Source organism: Heterodontus francisci, chromosome 28 (genome assembly GCF_036365525.1).
Source record: "Heterodontus francisci isolate sHetFra1 chromosome 28, sHetFra1.hap1, whole genome shotgun sequence".
Taxonomy (NCBI): Eukaryota; Metazoa; Chordata; class Chondrichthyes; order Heterodontiformes; family Heterodontidae; genus Heterodontus; species Heterodontus francisci.
The window spans coordinates 9,084,061-9,099,332 of NC_090398.1; positions in this window are offsets into that span (position 1 = coordinate 9,084,061).

Below are 15,272 nucleotides of genomic sequence, written 5' to 3' on the forward strand. Positions count from 1 at the left end.
AGTACTGAACCTCCGACAGTGCAGCACTCCCTCAGTACTGAACCTCTGACAGTGCAGCACTCACTCAGTACTGAACCTCCGACAGTGCAGCACTCCCTCAGTACACTTCCCTCCGACAGTGCAGCACTCCCTCAGTACTGAACCGCCGACAGTGCAGCACTCCCTCAGTACTGAACCGCCGACAGTGCAGCACTCACTCAGTACTAAACCTCCGACAGTGCAGCACTCCCTCAGTACTGAACCTCCGACAGTGCAGCACTCCCTCAGTACTGAACCTCTGACAGTGCAGCACTCACTCAGTACTGAACCTCCGACAGTGCAGCACTCCCTCAGTACTGACCCTCCGATAGTGCAGCACTCCCTCAGTACTGAACCTCCGACAGTGCAGCACTCCCTCAGTACTGAACCTCCGACAATGCAGCACTCCCTCAGTACTGACCCTCCGACAGTGCAGCACTCCCTCAGTACTGAACCTCCGACAGTGCAGCACTCCCTCAGTACTGAACCTCTGAAAGTGCAGCACTCACTCAGTACTGAACCTCCGACAGTGCAGCTCTCCTTCAGTACTGAACCTCTGACAGTGCAGCACTCCCTCAGTACTGACCCTCCGACAGTGCAGCACTCCCTCAGTACTGACCCTCCGACAGTGCAGCACTCCCTCAGTACAGAATCTCTGACAGTGCAGCACTCCCTCAGTACTGACCCTCCGACAGTGCAGCACTCTCTCAGGACTGAACCTCCGACAGTGCAGCACTCCCTCAGTACAGACCCTCCGACAGTGCAGCACTCACTCAGTACTGAACCTCCGACAGTGCAGCACTCACTCAGTACTGAACCCCCGAAATTGCAGCACTCCCTCAGTACTGACCCTCCGACAGTGCAGCACTCCCTCAGTACTGAGACTCCGACAGTGCAGCACTCCCTCAGTACTGAACCTCCGACAGTGCAGCACTCCCTCAGGACTGACCCTCTGACAGTGCAGCACTCACTCAGTACTGAACCTCCGACAGTGCAGCACTACCTCAGTACTGACCCTCCGACAGTGCAGCACTCACTCAGTACTGAACCACCGACAGTGCAGCACTCCCTCAGTACTGAACCCCTGACAGTGCAGCACTCACTCAGTACTGAACCACCGACAGTGCAGCACTCCATCAGGACTGAACCTCCGACAGTGCAGCACTCCCTCAGCACTGACCCTCCGACAGTGCAGCACTCCCTCAGTACTGAACCGCCGACAGTGCAGCACTCACTCAGTACTTAACCTCCGACAGTGCAGCACTCCCTCAGTACTGAACCTCTGACAGTGCAGCACTCACTCAGTACTGAACCTCCGACAGTGCAGCACTCCCTCAGTACTGAACCTCTGACAGTGCAGCACTCACTCAGCACTGAACCACCGACAGTGGAGCACTCTCTCAGTACTGAACCTCCGACAGTGCAGCACTCCCTCCGTACTGAACCTCCGACAGTGCAGCACTCCCTCAGTACTGAACCTCCGACAATGCAGCACTCCCTCAGTACTGACCCTCCGACAGTGCAGCACTCCCTCAGTACTGAACCTCCGACAGTGCAGCACTCCCTCAGTACTGAACCTCTGACAGTGCAGCACTCACTCAGTACTGAACCTCCGACAGCGCAGCACTCCCTCAGTACACTTCCCTCCGACAGTGCAGCACTCCCTCAGTACTGAACCGCCGACAGTGCAGCACTCCCTCAGTACTGAACCGTCGACAGTGCAGCACTCACTCAGTACTAAACCTCCGACAGTGCAGCACTCCCTCAGTACTGAACCTCTGACAGTGCAGCACTCACTCAGTACTGAACCTCCGACAGTGCAGCACTCCCTCAGTACTGAACCTCTGACAGTGCAGCACTCCCTCAGTACTGAACCTCCGACAATGCAGCACTCCCTCAGTACTGACCCTCCGACAGTGCAGCACTCCCTCAGTACTGAACCTCCGACAGTGCAGCACTCCCTCAGTACTGAACCTCTGAAAGTGCAGCACTCATTCAGTACTGAACCTCCGACAGTGCAGCACTCCCTCAGTACTGACCCTCCGACTGTGCAGCACTCCCTCAGTACTGAACCTCCGACAGTGCAGCACTCCCTCAGTACTGAACCTCTGACAGTGCAGCACTCACTCAGTACTGAACCTCCGACAGTGCAGCACTCCCTCAGTACTGAACCTCTGACAGTGCAGCACTCTCTCAGTACTGAACCTCCGACAGTGCAGCACTCCCTCAGTACTGAACCTCCGACAGTGCAGCACTCCCTCAGTACTGAACCTCTGACAGTGCAGCACTCACTCAGTACTGAACCACCGACAGTGGAGCACTCTCTCAGTACTGAACCTCCGACAGTGCAGCACTCCCTCAGTACTGAACCTCCGACAGTGCAGCACTCCCTCAGTACTGAACCTCCGACAATGCAGCACTCCCTCAGTACTGACCCTCCGACAGTGCAGCACTCCCTCAGTACTGAAGCTCCGACAGTGCAGAACACCCTCAGTACTGACCCTCCGACAGTGCAGCACTCCCTCAGTACTGACCCTCCGACAGTGCAACCCTCCCTCAGTACTGAACCTCTGACAGTGCAGCACTCCCTCAGTACTGAACCTCCAACAGTGCAGCACTCCCTCAATACTGAACCACCGACAGTGCAGCACTCCCTCAGTACTGAACCTCTGACAGTGCAGCACTCCCTCAGTACTGACCCTCCGACAGTGCAGCACTCTCTCAGTACTGAAGCTCCGACAGTGCAGCACTCCCTCAGTATTGATCCTCCGACAGTGCAGCACTCCCTCAGTACTGAACCACCGACAGTGCAGCACTCCCTCAGTACTGACCCTCCGACAGTGCAGCACTCCCTCAGTACTGACCCTCCGACAGTGCAGCACTCCCTCAGCACTGAGCCTCCAACAGTGCAGCAATCCCTCAGTACTGACCCTCCGACAGTGCAGCACTCCCTCAGTACTGAACCTCCGACAGTGCAGCACTCCCTCAGTACTGAACCTCCGACAATGCAGCACTCCCTCAGTACTGACCCTCCGACAGTGCAGCACTCCCTCAGTTCTGAACCTCCGACAGTGCAGCACTCCCTCAGTACTGAACCTCCGACAATGCAGCACTCCCTCAGTACTGACCCTCCGATAGTGCAGCACTCCCTCAGTACTGAACCTCCGACAGTGCAGCACTCCCTCAGTACTGAACCTCCGACAATGCAGCACTCCCTCAGTACTGACCCTCCGACAGTGCAGCACTCCCTCAGTACTGACCCTCCGACAGGGCAGCACTCCCTCAGTACTGAACCTCTGAAAGTGCAGCACTCACTCCGTACTGAACCTCCGACAGTGCAGCACTCCTTCAGTACTGAACCTCTGACAGTGCAGCACTCCCTCAGTACTGACCCTCCGACAGTGCAGCACTCCCTCAGTTCTGACCCTCCGACAGTGCAGCACTCCCTCAGTACAGAATCTCTGACAGTGCAGCACTCCCTCAGTACTGACCCTCCGACAGTGCAGCACTCTCTCAGGACTGAACCTCCGACAGTGCAGCACTCCCTCAGTACAGACCCTCCGACAGTGCAGCACTCACTCAGTACTGAACCTCCGACAGTGCAGCACTCACTCAGTACTGAACCCCCGAAATTGCAGCACTCCCTCAGTACTGACCCTCCGACAGTGCAGCACTCCCTCAGTACTGAGACTCCGACAGTGCAGCACTCCCTCAGTACTGAACCTCCGACAGTGCAGCACTCCCTCAGGACTGACCCTCTGACAGTGCAGCACTCACTCAGTACTGAACCTCCGACAGTGCAGCACTACCTCAGTACTGACCCTCCGACAGTGCAGCACTCACTCAGTACTGAACCACCGACAGTGCAGCACTCCCTCAGTACTGAACCCCTGACAGTGCAGCACTCACTCAGTACTGAACCACCGACAGTGCAGCACTCCATCAGGACTGAACCTCCGACAGTGCAGCACTCCCTCAGCACTGACCCTCCGACAGTGCAGCACTCCTCAGTACTGAACCGCGGACAGTGCAGCACTCACTCAGTACTTAACCTCCGACAGTGCAGCACTCCCTCAGTACTGAACCTCTGACAGTGCAGCACTCACTCAGTACTGAACCTCCGACAGTGCAGCACTCCCTCAGTACTGAACCTCTGACAGTGCAGCACTCACTCAGTACTGAACCACCGACAGTGGAGCACTCTCTCAGTACTGAACCTCCGACAGTGCAGCACTCCCTCCGTACTGAACCTCCGACAGTGCAGCACTCCCTCAGTACTGAACCTCCGACAATGCAGCACTCCCTCAGTACTGACCCTCCGACAGTGCAGCACTCCCTCAGTACTGAACCTCCGACAGTGCAGCACTCCCTCAGTACTGAACCTCTGACAGTGCAGCACTCACTCAGTACTGAACCTCCGACAGTGCAGCACTCCCTCAGTACACTTCCCTCCGACAGTGCAGCACTCCCTCAGTACTGAACCGCCGACAGTGCAGCACTCCCTCAGTACTGAACCGCCGACAGTGCAGCACTCACTCAGTACTAAACCTCCGACAGTGCAGCACTCCCTCAGTACTGAACCTCTGACAGTGCAGCACTCACTCAGTACTGAACCTCCGACAGTGCAGCACTCCCTCAGTACTGAACCTCTGACAGTGCAGCACTCCCTCAGTACTGAACCTCCGACAATGCAGCACTCCCTCAGTACTGACCCTCCGACAGTGCAGCACTCCCTCAGTACTGAACCTCCGACAGTGCAGCACTCCCTCAGTACTGAACCTCTGAAAGTGCAGCACTCATTCAGTACTGAACCTCCGACAGTGCAGCACTCCCTCAGTACTGACCCTCCGACAGTGCAGCACTCCCTCAGTACTGAACCTCCGACAGTGCAGCACTCCCTCAGTACTGAACCTCTGACAGTGCAGCACTCACTCAGTACTGAACCTCCGACAGTGCAGCACTCCCTCAGTACTGAACCTCTGACAGTGCAGCACTCTCTCAGTACTGAACCTCCGACAGTGCAGCACTCCCTCAGTACTGAACCTCCGACAGTGCAGCACTCCCTCAGTACTGAACCTCCGACAGTGCAGCACTCCCTCAGTACTGAACCTCTGACAGTGCAGCACTCACTCAGTACTGAACCACCGACAGTGGAGCACTCTCTCAGTACTGAACCTCCGACAGTGCAGCACTCCCTCAGTACTGAACCTCCGACAGTGCAGCACTCCCTCAGTACTGAACCTCCGACAATGCAGCACTCCCTCAGTACTGACCCTCCGACAGTGCAGCACTCCCTCAGTACTGAAGCTCCGACAGTGCAGAACACCCTCAGTACTGACCCTGCGACAGTGCAGCACTCCCTCAGTACTGAACCTCTGACAGTGCAGCACTCACTCAGTACTGAACCTCCGACAGTGCAGCACTCCCTCAGTACTGAACCTCTGACAGTGCAGCACTCCCTCAGTACTGAACCTCCGACAATGCAGCACTCCCTCAGTACTGACCCTCCGACAGTGCAGCACTCCCTCAGTACTGAACCTCCGACAGTGCAGCACTCCCTCAGTACTGAACCTCTGAAAGTGCAGCACTCATTCAGTACTGAACCTCCGACAGTGCAGCACTCCCTCAGTACTGACCCTCCGACAGTGCAGCACTCCCTCAGTACTGAACCTCCGACAGTGCAGCACTCCCTCAGTACTGAACCTCTGACAGTGCAGCACTCACTCAGTACTGAACCTCCGACAGTGCAGCACTCCCTCAGTACTGAACCTCTGACAGTGCAGCACTCTCTCAGTACTGAACCTCCGACAGTGCAGCACTCCCTCAGTACTGAACCTCCGACAGTGCAGCACTCCCTCAGTACTGAACCTCCGACAGTGCAGCACTCCCTCAGTGCTGAACCTCTGACAGTGCAGCACTCACTCAGTACTGAACCACCGACAGTGGAGCACTCTCTCAGTACTGAACCTCCGACAGTGCAGCACTCCCTCAGTACTGAACCTCCGACAGTGCAGCACTCCCTCAGTACTGAACCTCCGACAATGCAGCACTCCCTCAGTACTGACCCTCCGACAGTGCAGCACTCCCTCAGTACTGAAGCTCCGACAGTGCAGAACACCCTCAGTACTGACCCTGCGACAGTGCAGCACTCCCTCAGTACTGACCCTCCGACAGTGCAACCCTCCCTCAGTACTGAACCTCTGACAGTGCAGCACTCCCTCAGTACTGAACCTCCAACAGTGCAGCACTCCCTCAATACTGAACCACCGACAGTGCAGCACTCCCTCAGTACTGAACCTCTGACAGTGCAGCACTCCCTCAGTACTGACCCTCCGACAGTGCAGCACTCTCTCAGTACTGAAGCTCCGACAGTGCAGCACTCCCTCAGTATTGATCCTCCGACAGTGCAGCACTCCCTCAGTACTGAACCACCGACAGTGCAGCACTCCCCCAGTACTGAACCACCGACAGTGCAGCACTCCCTCAGTACTGACCCTCCGACAGTGCAGCACTCCCTCAGTACTGACCCTCCGACAGTGCAGCACTCCCTCAGCACTGAGCCTCCAACAGTGCAGCAATCCCTCAGTACTGACCCTCCGACAGTGCAGCACTCCCTCAGCACTGAACCTCCGACAGTGCAGCACTCCCTCAGTACTGAACCTCCGACAATGCAGCACTCCCTCAGTACTGACCCTCCGACAGTGCAGCACTCCCTCAGTTCTGAACCTCCGACAGTGCAGCACTCCCTCAGTACTGAACCTCCGACAATGCAGCACTCCCTCAGTACTGACCCTCCGATAGTGCAGCACTCCCTCAGTACTGAACCTCCGACAGTGCAGCACTCCCTCAGTACTGAACCTCCGACAATGCAGCACTCCCTCAGTACTGACCCTCCGACAGTGCAGCACTCCCTCAGTACTGACCCTCCGACAGTGCAGCACTCCCTCAGTACTGAACCTCTGAAAGTGCAGCACTCACTCAGTACTGAACCTCCGACAGTGCAGCACTCCTTCAGTACTGAACCTCTGACAGTGCAGCACTCCCTCAGTACTGACCCTCCGACAGTGCAGCAGTCCCTCAGTTCTGACCCTCGACAGTGCAGCACTCCCTCAGTACAGAATTTCTGACAGTGCAGCACTCCCTCAGTACTGACCCTCCGACAGTGCAGCACTCTCTCAGGACTGAACCTCCGACAGTGCAGCACTCCCTCAGTACAGACCCTCCGACAGTGCAGCACTCACTCAGTACTGAACCTCCGACAGTGCAGCACTCACTCAGTGCTGAACCCCCGAAATTGCAGCACTCCCTCAGTACTGACCCTCCGATAGTGCAGCACTCCCTCAGTACTGAACCTCCGACAGTGCAGCACTCCCTCAGTACTGAACCTCCGACAATGCAGCACTCCCTCAGTACTGACCCTCCGACAGTGCAGCACTCCCTCAGTACTGACCCTCCGACAGTGCAGCACTCCCTCAGTACTGAACCTCTGAAAGTGCAGCACTCACTCAGTACTGAACCTCCGACAGTGCAGCACTCCTTCAGTACTGAACCTCTGACAGTGCAGCACTCCCTCAGTACTGACCCTCCGACAGTGCAGCACTCCCTCAGTTCTGACCCTCCGACAGTGCAGCACTCCCTCAGTACAGAATCTCTGACAGTGCAGCACTCCCTCAGTACTGACCCTCCGACAGTGCAGCACTCTCTCAGGACTGAACCTCCGACAGTGCAGCACTCCCTCAGTACAGACCCTCCGACAGTGCAGCACTCACTCAGTACTGAACCTCCGACAGTGCAGCACTCACTCAGTACTGAACCCCCGAAATTGCAGCACTCCCTCAGTACTGACCCTCCGACAGTGCAGCACTCCCTCAGTACTGAGACTCCGACAGTGCAGCACTCCCTCAGTACTGAACCTCCGACAGTGCAGCACTCCCTCAGGACTGACCCTCTGACAGTGCAGCACTCACTCAGTACTGAACCTCCGACAGTGCAGCACTACCTCAGTACTGACCCTCCGACAGTGCAGCACTCACTCAGTACTGAACCACCGACAGTGCAGCACTCCCTCAGTACTGAACCCCTGACAGTGCAGCACTCACTCAGTACTGAACCACCGACAGTGCAGCACTCCATCAGGACTGAACCTCCGACAGTGCAGCACTCCCTCAGCACTGACCCTCCGACAGTGCAGCACTCCTCAGTACTGAACCGCGGACAGTGCAGCACTCACTCAGTACTTAACCTCCGACAGTGCAGCACTCCCTCAGTACTGAACCTCTGACAGTGCAGCACTCACTCAGTACTGAACCTCCGACAGTGCAGCACTCCCTCAGTACTGAACCTCTGACAGTGCAGCACTCACTCAGTACTGAACCACCGACAGTGGAGCACTCTCTCAGTACTGAACCTCCGACAGTGCAACACTCCCTCCGTACTGAACCTCCGACAGTGCAGCACTCCCTCAGTACTGAACCTCCGACAATGCAGCACTCCCTCAGTACTGACCCTCCGACAGTGCAGCACTCCCTCAGTACTGAACCTCCGACATTGCAGCACTCCCTCAGTACTGAACCTCTGACAGTGCAGCACTCACTCAGTACTGAACCTCCGACAGTGCAGCACTCCCTCAGTACACTTCCCTCCGACAGTGCAGCACTCCCTCAGTACTGAACCGCCGACAGTGCAGCACTCCCTCAGTACTGAACCGCCGACAGTGCAGCACTCACTCAGTACTAAACCTCCGACAGTGCAGCACTCCCTCAGTACTGAACCTCTGACAGTGCAGCACTCACTCAGTACTGAACCTCCGACAGTGCAGCACTCCCTCAGTACTGAACCTCTGACAGTGCAGCACTCCCTCAGTACTGAACCTCCGACAATGCAGCACTCCCTCAGTACTGACCCTCCGACAGTGCAGCACTCCCTCAGTACTGAACCTCCGACAGTGCAGCACTCCCTCAGTACTGAACCTCTGAAAGTGCAGCACTCATTCAGTACTGAACCTCCGACAGTGCAGCACTCCCTCAGTACTGACCCTCCGACAGTGCAGCACTCCCTCAGTACTGAACCTCCGACAGTGCAGCACTCCCTCAGTACTGAACCTCTGACAGTGCAGCACTCACTCAGTACTGAACCTCCGACAGTGCAGCACTCCCTCAGTACTGAACCTCTGACAGTGCAGCACTCTCTCAGTACTGAACCTCCGACAGTGCAGCACTCCCTCAGTACTGAACCTCCGACAGTGCAGCACTCCCTCAGTACTGAACCTCCGACAGTGCAGCACTCCCTCAGTACTGAACCTCTGCCAGTGCAGCACTCACTCAGTACTGAACCACCGACAGTGGAGTACTCTCTCAGTACTGAACCTCCGACAGTGCAGCACTCCCTCAGTACTGAACCTCCGACAGTGCAGCAGTCCCTCAGTACTGAACCTCCGACAATGCAGCACTCCCTCAGTACTGACCCTCCGACAGTGCAGCACTCCCTCAGTACTGAAGCTCCGACAGTGCAGAACACCCTCAGTACTGACCCTGCGACAGTGCAGCACTCCCTCAGTACTGAACCTCTGACAGTGCAGCACTCACTCAGTACTGAACCTCCGACAGTGCAGCACTCCCTCAGTACTGAACCTCTGACAGTGCAGCACTCCCTCAGTACTGAACCTCCGACAATGCAGCACTCCCTCAGTACTGACCCTCCGACAGTGCAGCACTCCCTCAGTACTGAACCTCCGACAGTGCAGCACTCCCTCAGTACTGAACCTCTGAAAGTGCAGCACTCATTCAGTACTGAACCTCCGACAGTCAGCACTCCCTCAGTACTGACCCTCCGACAGTGCAGCACTCCCTCAGTACTGAACCTCCGACAGTGCAGCACTCCCTCAGTACTGAACCTCTGACAGTGCAGCACTCACTCAGTACTGAACCTCCGACAGTGCAGCACTCCCTCAGTACTGAACCTCTGACAGTGCAGCACTCTCTCAGTACTGAACCTCCGACAGTGCAGCACTCCCTCAGTACTGAACCTCCGACAGTGCAGCACTCCCTCAGTACTGAACCACCGACAGTGCAGCACTCCCTCAGTGCTGAACCTCTGACAGTGCAGCACTCACTCAGTACTGAACCACCGACAGTGGAGCACTCTCTCAGTACTGAACCTCCGACAGTGCAGCACTCCCTCAGTACTGAACCTCCGACAGTGCAGCACTCCCTCAGTACTGAACCTCCGACAATGCAGCACTCCCTCAGTACTGACCCTCCGACAGTGCAGCACTCCCTCAGTACTGAAGCTCCGACAGTGCAGAACACCCTCAGTACTGACCCTGCGACAGTGCAGCACTCCCTCAGTACTGACCCTCCGACAGTGCAACCCTCCCTCAGTACTGAACCTCTGACAGTGCAGCACTCCCTCAGTACTGAACCTCCAACAGTGCAGCACTCCCTCAATACTGAACCACCGACAGTGCAGCACTCCCTCAGTACTGAACCTCTGACAGTGCAGCACTCCCTCAGTACTGACCCTCCGACAGTGCAGCACTCTCTCAGTACTGAAGCTCCGACAGTGCAGCACTCCCTCAGTATTGATCCTCCGACAGTGCAGCACTCCCTCAGTACTGAACCACCGACAGTGCAGCACTCCCCCAGTACTGAACCACCGACAGTGCAGCACTCCCTCAGTACTGACCCTCCGACAGTGCAGCACTCCCTCAGTACTGACCCTCCGACAGTGCAGCACTCCCTCAGCACTGAGCCTCCAACAGTGCAGCAATCCCTCAGTACTGACCCTCCGACAGTGCAGCACTCCCTCAGTACTGAACCTCCGACAGTGCAGCACTCCCTCAGTACTGAACCTCCGACAATGCAGCACTCCCTCAGTACTGACCCTCCGACAGTGCAGCACTCCCTCAGTTCTGAACCTCCGACAGTGCAGCACTCCCTCAGTACTGAACCTCCGACAATGCAGCACTCCCTCAGTACTGACCCTCCGATAGTGCAGCACTCCCTCAGTACTGAACCTCCGACAGTGCAGCACTCCCTCAGTACTGAACCTCCGACAATGCAGCACTCCCTCAATACTGACCCTCCGATAGTGCAGCACTCCCTCAGTACTGAACCTCCGACAGTGCAGCACTCCCTCAGTACTGAACCTCCGACAGTGCAGCACTCCCTCAGTACTGAACCTCTGAAAGTGCAGCACTCACTCAGTACTGAACCTCCGACAGTGCAGCACTCCTTCAGTACTGAACCTCTGACAGTGCAGCACTCCCTCAGTACTGAACCTCCGACAATGCAGCACTCCCTCAGTACTGACCCTCCGACAGTGCAGCACTCCCTCAGTACTGAACCTCCGACAGTGCAGCACTCCCTCAGTACTGAACCTCTGAAAGTGCAGCACTCATTCAGTACTGAACCTCCGACAGTGCAGCACTCCCTCAGTACTGACCCTCCGACAGTGCAGCACTCCCTCAGTACTGAACCTCCGACAGTGCAGCACTCCCTCAGTACTGAACCTCTGACAGTGCAGCACTCACTCAGTACTGAACCTCCGACAGTGCAGCACTCCCTCAGTACTGAACCTCTGACAGTGCAGCACTCTCTCAGTACTGAACCTCCGACAGTGCAGCACTCCCTCAGTACTGAACCTCCGACAGTGCAGCACTCCCTCAGTACTGAACCTCCGACAGTGCAGCACTCCCTCAGTACTGAACCTCCGACAGTGCAGCACTCCCTCAGTACTGAACCTCTGACAGTGCAGCACTCACTCAGTACTGAACCACCGACAGTGGAGTACTCTCTCAGTACTGAACCTCCGACAGTGCAGCACTCCCTCAGTACTGAACCTCCGACAGTGCAGCAGTCCCTCAGTACTGAACCTCCGACAATGCAGCACTCCCTCAGTACTGACCCTCCGACAGTGCAGCACTCCCTCAGTACTGAAGCTCCGACAGTGCAGAACACCCTCAGTACTGACCCTGCGACAGTGCAGCACTCCCTCAGTACTGAACCTCTGACAGTGCAGCACTCACTCAGTACTGAACCTCCGACAGTGCAGCACTCCCTCAGTACTGAACCTCTGAAAGTGCAGCACTCCCTCAGTACTGAATCTCCGACAATGCAGCACTCCCTCAGTACTGACCCTCCGACAGTGCAGCACTCCCTCAGTACTGAACCTCCGACAGTGCAGCACTCCCTCAGTACTGAACCTCTGAAAGTGCAGCACTCATTCAGTACTGAACCTCCGACAGTCAGCACTCCCTCAGTACTGAACCTCCGACAGTGCAGCACTCCCTCAGTACTGAACCTCCGACAGTGCAGCACTCCCTCAGTACTGAACCTCTGACAGTGCAGCACTCACTCAGTACTGAACCTCCGACAGTGCAGCACTCCCTCAGTACTGAACCTCTGACAGTGCAGCACTCTCTCAGTACTGAACCTCCGACAGTGCAGCACTCCCTCAGTACTGAACCTCCGACAGTGCAGCACTCCCTCAGTACTGAACCACCGACAGTGCAGCACTCCCTCAGTGCTGAACCTCTGACAGTGCAGCACTCACTCAGTACTGAACCACCGACAGTGGAGCACTCTCTCAGTACTGAACCTCCGACAGTGCAGCACTTCCTCTGTACTGAACCTCCAACAGTGCAGCACTCCCTCAGTACTGAACCTCCGACAATGCAGCACTCCCTCAGTACTGACCCTCCGACAGTGCAGCACTCCCTCAGTACTGAAGCTCCGACAGTGCAGAACACCCTCAGTACTGACCCTGCGACAGTGCAGCACTCCCTCAGTACTGACCCTCCGACAGTGCAACCCTCCCTCAGTACTGAACCTCTGACAGTGCAGCACTCCCTCAGTACTGAACCTCCAACAGTGCAGCACTCCCTCAATACTGAACCACCGACAGTGCAGCACTCCCTCAGTACTGAACCTCTGACAGTGCAGCACTCCCTCAGTACTGACCCTCCGACAGTGCAGCACTCTCTCAGTACTGAAGCTCCGACAGTGCAGCACTCCCTCAGTATTGATCCTCCGACAGTGCAGCACTCCCTCAGTACTGAACCACCGACAGTGCAGCACTCCCCCAGTACTGAACCACCGACAGTGCAGCACTCCCTCAGTACTGACCCTCCGACAGTGCAGCACTCCCTCAGTACTGACCCTCCGACAGTGCAGCACTCCCTCAGCACTGAGCCTCCAACAGTGCAGCAATCCCTCAGTACTGACCCTCCGACAGTGCAGCACTCCCTCAGTACTGAACCTCCGACAGTGCAGCACTCCCTCAGTACTGAACCTCCGACAATGCAGCACTCCCTCAGTACTGACCCTCCGACAGTGCAGCACTCCCTCAGTTCTGAACCTCCGACAGTGCAGCACTCCCTCAGTACTGAACCTCCGACAATGCAGCACTCCCTCAGTACTGACCCTCCGATAGTGCAGCACTCCCTCAGTACTGAACCTCCGACAGTGCAGCACTCCCTCAGTACTGAACCTCCGACAATGCAGCACTCCCTCAATACTGACCCTCCGATAGTGCAGCACTCCCTCAGTACTGAACCTCCGACAGTGCAGCACTCCCTCAGTACTGAACCTCCGACAGTGCAGCACTCCCTCAGTACTGAACCTCTGACAGTGCAGCACTCCCTCAGTACTGAACCTCTGACAGTGCAGCACTCCCTCAGTACTGAACCTCCGACAATGCAGCACTCCCTCAGTACTGACCCTCCGACAGTGCAGCACTCCCTCAGTACTGAACCTCCGACAGTGCAGCACTCCCTCAGTACTGAACCTCTGAAAGTGCAGCACTCATTCAGTACTGAACCTCCGACAGTGCAGCACTCCCTCAGTACTGACCCTCCGACAGTGCAGCACTCCCTCAGTACTGAACCTCCGACAGTGCAGCACTCCCTCAGTACTGAACCTCTGACAGTGCAGCACTCACTCAGTACTGAACCTCCGACAGTGCAGCACTCCCTCAGTACTGAACCTCTGACAGTGCAGCACTCTCTCAGTACTGAACCTCCGACAGTGCAGCACTCCCTCAGTACTGAACCTCCGACAGTGCAGCACTCCCTCAGTACTGAACCTCCGACAGTGCAGCACTCCCTCAGTGCTGAACCTCTGACAGTGCAGCACTCACTCAGTACTGAACCACCGACAGTGGAGCACTCTCTCAGTACTGAACCTCCGACAGTGCAGCACTCCCTCAGTACTGAACCTCCGACAGTGCAGCACTCCCTCAGTACTGAACCTCCGACAATGCAGCACTCCCTCAGTACTGACCCTCCGACAGTGCAGCACTCCCTCAGTACTGAAGCTCCGACAGTGCAGAACACCCTCAGTACTGACCCTGCGACAGTGCAGCACTCCCTCAGTACTGACCCTCCGACAGTGCAACCCTCCCTCAGTACTGAACCTCTGACAGTGCAGCACTCCCTCAGTACTGAACCTCCAACAGTGCAGCACTCCCTCAATACTGAACCACCGACAGTGCAGCACTCCCTCAGTACTGAACCTCTGACAGTGCAGCACTCCCTCAGTACTGACCCTCCGACAGTGCAGCACTCTCTCAGTACTGAAGCTCCGACAGTGCAGCACTCCCTCAGTATTGATCCTCCGACAGTGCAGCACTCCCTCAGTACTGAACCACCGACAGTGCAGCACTCCCCCAGTACTGAACCACCGACAGTGCAGCACTCCCTCAGTACTGACCCTCCGACAGTGCAGCACTCCCTCAGTACTGACCCTCCGACAGTGCAGCACTCCCTCAGCACTGAGCCTCCAACAGTGCAGCAATCCCTCAGTACTGACCCTCCGACAGTGCAGCACTCCCTCAGTACTGAACCTCCGACAGTGCAGCACTCCCTCAGTACTGAACCTCCGACAATGCAGCACTCCCTCAGTACTGACCCTCCGACAGTGCAGCACTCCCTCAGTTCTGAACCTCCGACAGTGCAGCACTCCCTCAGTACTGAACCTCCGACAATGCAGCACTCCCTCAGTACTGACCCTCCGATAGTGCAGCACTCCCTCAGTACTGAACCTCCGACAGTGCAGCACTCCCTCAGTACTGAACCTCCGACAATGCAGCACTCCCTCAATACTGACCCTCCGATAGTGGAGCACTCCCTCAGTACTGAACCTCCGACAGTGCAGCACTCCCTCAGTACTGAACCTCCGACAGTGCAGCACTCCCTCAGTACTGAACCTCTGAAAGTGCAGCACTCACTCAGTACTGAACCTCCGACAGTGCAGCAC